A 4,655-nucleotide genomic window follows, 5' to 3' on the forward strand; every position below is an offset into this window, starting at 1 on the left:
AGTAAAGAATGAAAGACAATATGATACAGTTGGTCTCTGTTGATTACTTGGTAGTCTGGTGACTGTAGAAATGCTGATCAAAGGCTCTGGACAATGAAAGCCAAGCTTGTGGGGTAAGAGGCTGAGGGGCAGCAGGATTTAGGAAAGAGTTACAGAGCTTTGCTAGTCTAATCTAATAGCTTTTCATACCTTCTTCTTCTTTTTTTTTTTTTAGATTTTTTTGATGTGGACCAGTTTTAAAGTCTTTATTGAATTTGTCACAATATTGCTTCTGTTTTATGTTTCGGTGTTTTGGCCACAAGGCATGTGGTATCTTAGCTCCCAGACCAGGGATCAAACCTGTGCCCCCTGCATTGAAAGTGCAGAGTCTTAACCACTGGACCACCAGGGAAGGGCCCTTCTTTTCCCTCTTTCTTTCTTTCCCCTCTGCTTTTTGGTCTTTCTACTGCTCTCTATTTTTCCATATTTTGTTTTTTCCTTTCTTTCCTCTTTCCTTCATACAAGGAAAGAAACTACAAGATCAAACCATAGGCTGGAAATGGCCAAATAACAGCAATTTCACACACTCAACCTAATACACCAAAAAAATTCAAGATTTAAAACTTCTATACACAAATAAAAGAGAATAACTGTATACTATTATTTTTCAAAAATAGAGATTCTTCCTTATTCAAGAAGGCATATTGGCTTAGGACTGGCTGTGGGTTTAACCAGGCCTTAATGGAATCCTAGTCCCACAGCTTGTTCTTTGCAAGACTTTGATCAAGTGACTTTACCTCTCTGAGTCTCAGTTGCCTTATCTGTAAATGGGAAACCTGGTACCTATTTTACAGGATTTTTCCGAAAACCGAAAGTAAGCATAAAAAGGCATGACACCTTACAGAGTGAGTGGTCTGACACATACACGTGTCTAACTTTTTTATGATACTTTGGTGATGAGAAAAATGCAAATTAATTCAAAAGCAATACTGAATACTTGTGGCTTCAAGGCAGAAGTTACAAGCTGATTCAGAAAGAATCGATCACATTGGAAAGAAAATGTATTACTCAGTTCAGTTCAGTTCAGCTGCTCAGTCATGTCTGACTCTTTGTGACCCCATGGACTGCAGCACACCAGGCCTCCCAAAACAGTTTGCCTCCAAGCATCAATATATGGGGGACCAAGTACCAGCATGTGATTGATTGAACAAAGATGGGTTTCCCCAAGACTTAATTCCTTTTGTGATATATCACATACATGGGGCTATGGGCAATTATGTGAAGTGTGTGTGTGTGTGTGTGTGAAGAACATAGTGTCAGGAGTCAAAAGTCAGGATGTACTGAAAGGTTTTCCCAAAGTTTCAGGAAGACCTTGGAAATCTCATTTTCCAGCCGGATGAGGCTCCCCCTAACTTCAATTGTGCAGTGCAGACCCTCTTTGGGGAATATATTCCAGGGCACTGGGTAGGACTTTCTGTTTAAATACTGACTTAACTCTGGGACAGTGGCCACCAGTCTGATCATCACACTGCTGACGTCTTGTGGAGCTACAGCAAGAATCTCATAGTCCTGAGGGCATGACAGGAAGCCTTGTGGCTCCATTTCAAGTACCCAATGAGTCTGGGATGAACAGCCATGAGGGGTGAGGGTTGAGTATTTGTCTGATTGCAGTGATTATGACAGTTCCTTTAAAACTTTGGTTTCAACTGCATGCTATTATGGGCCTTCCCAGGTGGCTCAGTGGGTAAAGAATCCACTTGCAATGCAGAAGAGACAGGAGACATGGGTTCAATCTTGGGTCGTGAAGATCCCTTGGAGAAGGAAATAGTAACCTGCTCCGGTATTTTTGCCTGGAAAATCTCATGGGCAGAGGAGACTGGTAGGCTATAGTCCATGGGATTGCAGAGAGCCAGTCATGACTATAGCGACTGAACACAAGCACATGCAAATATATAGCTTGCTGGCCAAGTAATATGCCTTTCGGTTCAGTTCACTCGCTAAGTTGTGTCTGATTCTTTGCGACCCATGAATCGCAGCATGCCAGGCCTTCCTGTCCATCACCATCTCCTGGAGTTCACTCAAACTCACGTCCATCAAGTCAGTGATGCCATCCAGCCATCTCATCCTCTGTCGTCCCCTTCTCTTCCTGCCCCCAATCCCTCCCAGCATCAGGGTATTTTCCAATGAGTCAACTCTTCACATGAGGTGGCCAAAGTACTGGCGTTTCAGCTTTAGCATCATTCCTTCCAAAGAACACCCAGGACTGATCTCCTTTAAAATGGACTGGTTGGATCTCCTTGCAGTCCAAGGGACTCTCAAGAGTCTTCTCCAACACCACAGTTCAAATGCATCAATTCTTTGACGCTCAGCTTTCTTCACAGTCCAACTCTCACATCCATACATGACTACTGGAAAAACCACAGCCTTGACTAGACGGACCTTTGTTGGCAAAATAATGTCTCTGCTTTTGAATATGCTGTCTAGGTTGGTCATAACTTTTCTTCAAAGGAGTAAGCGTCTTTTAATTTCATGGCTGCAGTCACCATCTGCAGTGATTTTGGAGCCCAAAAAGATAAAGTCTGACACTGTTTCCACTGTTTCCCCGTCTATTCCCATGAAGTGATGGGACCAGATGCCATGATCTTCATTTTCTGAATGTTGAGCTTTAAGCCAACTTTGTCACTCTTCTCTTTCACTTTCATCAAGAGGCTTTTTATTTCCTCTTCATTTTCTGCCATAAGGGTGGTGTCATCTGCATATCTGAGGTTATTGATATTTCTCCTGGCAATCTTGATTCCAGCTTGTGCTTCCGCCAGTCCAGCGTTTCTCATGATGTACTCTGCATATAAGTTAAATAAGCAGGGTGACAATATACAGCCTTGATGTACTCCTTTTCCTACTTGGAACCAGCCTGTAGTTCCATGTCCAGTTCTAATTGTTTCTTCCTGACTTGCATACAGGTTTCTCAAGAGGCAGGTCAGGTGGTCTGGTATGCCCATCTCTTTCAGAATTTTCCACAGTTTCTTGTGATCCACACAGTCAAAGTCTTTGGCATAGTCAATAAAGCAAAATTAGATGTTTTTCTGGAACTCTCTTGCTTTTTCCATGATCCAGCAGATGTTGGCAATTTGATCTCCGGTTCCTCTGCCTTTTCTAAAACCAGCTTGAACATCAGGGAGTTCACGGTTCACATACTGCTGAAGCCTGGCTTGGAGAATTTTGAGCATTACTTTACTAGCGTGTGAGATGAATGCAACTGTGCAGTAGTTTGAGCATTCTTTGGCATTGCCTTTCTTTGGGATTGGAATGAAAACTGACCTTTTCCAGTCCTGTGGCCACTGCTGAGTTTTCCAAATTTGCCGGCATATTGAGTGCAGCACTTTCACAGCATCATCTTTCAGGATTTGAAACAGCTCAACTGGAATGCCATCACCTCCACTAGCTTTGTTCATAGTGATGTTTTTTAAGGCTCACTTGACTTCACATTCCAGAATGTCAGGCTCTAGGTGAGTGATCATACCATCATGATTATCTTGTTTGTGAAGATCTTTTTTCTACAGGTCTTCTGTGTATTCTTGCCACCTCTTCTTAATATGTTCTGCTTCTGTTAGGTCCATACCATTTCTGTCCTTTATTGAGTCCACCTTTGCATGAAATATTCCCTTGGTATCTCTAATTTTCTTGAAGAGATCTCTAGTCCTTCCCATTCTGTTCTTTTCCTCTATTTCTTTGCACTGATCGCTGAAGAAGGCTTTCTTATCTGTTCTTGCTGTTCTTTGGAACTCTGCATTCAGATGCTTATATTTTTCCTTTTCTCCTTTGCTTTTTGCCTCTCTTCTTTTCACAGCTATTTGTAAGGCCTCCCCAGACATCCATTTTGCTCTTTTGCATTTCTTTTCCATGGGGATGGTCTTGATCCCTGCCTCCTGTACAATGTCATGAACCTCTGTCCATAGTTCATCATATGTTTAATAATTTTTGAATCACCCTTAGTTTTCTTAATCAATAGGTATTCACACTCTCCTGTAGGTGTCTGAAGGATTTTGAAACTTGAAAAAGAAATTCATACCCTCAAGGAAGTTGGGAAGCCCTGTCCTAGGCTCTGTGACTTAATCTCTTCCTGTATCTTGCTCACCCAGTGTCTGAACTGACCTGCCATTCAGGTCTAATGTTTGATCCTGGGGAAACTTTACGAAATATATTCCATCCTGACTGGGGGATAGTTCTCTAGAGCAGTGGGCCATGAGTCCCCAACCTCCTTTTGACTTCTCAGTCCAGGTTACCCTCTAAAGGATTCACCACCAACCACCTGGTCCCATTTCCCATATTTTGATATGGGAACTTGTTTTGGGGGTGTCTTTTTTTTTTTTTTTTTGCAAAACCAAAATTTAATTATTTATAACATCCAAATTTCTCTCTATGGCTGCCTGGGTGGCTCAGATGGCAAAGAATTCACCTGGCAATGCAGGCAAAGACTTGGGTTGGATACCTGGGTTGGGAAGATTCCCCTGGAGAAGGGAATGGCAACCTATTCCAGTATTCTTGCCTAGAGAATCCCATGGACAGAAGAGTCTGGTGGGCTATAGTCCATGGGGTCACAAAGAGTAGGACATGACTGAGCACATTTCTTTCTCTTATGATAGGGACTTTTTTTTTTTAAGAGAAGAAAATGATTA

The 4,655-nt window shown here is 42.2% G+C and overlaps 1 non-coding gene across 1 annotated transcript; it reads right to left on the reverse strand.

The window, feature by feature from the left end:
* Positions 1–318: 318 nt before the first annotated feature.
* TRNAE-UUC (transfer RNA glutamic acid (anticodon UUC)) lies at positions 319–391 on the reverse strand. The gene has a single exon. It is a non-coding gene; the product is annotated as a tRNA-Glu (tRNA).
* Between the last annotated feature and the right edge of the window lie 4,264 nt (positions 392–4,655).

This window comes from Capricornis sumatraensis, chromosome 7 (assembly GCF_032405125.1).
Source record: "Capricornis sumatraensis isolate serow.1 chromosome 7, serow.2, whole genome shotgun sequence".
Taxonomy (NCBI): Eukaryota; Metazoa; Chordata; class Mammalia; order Artiodactyla; family Bovidae; genus Capricornis; species Capricornis sumatraensis.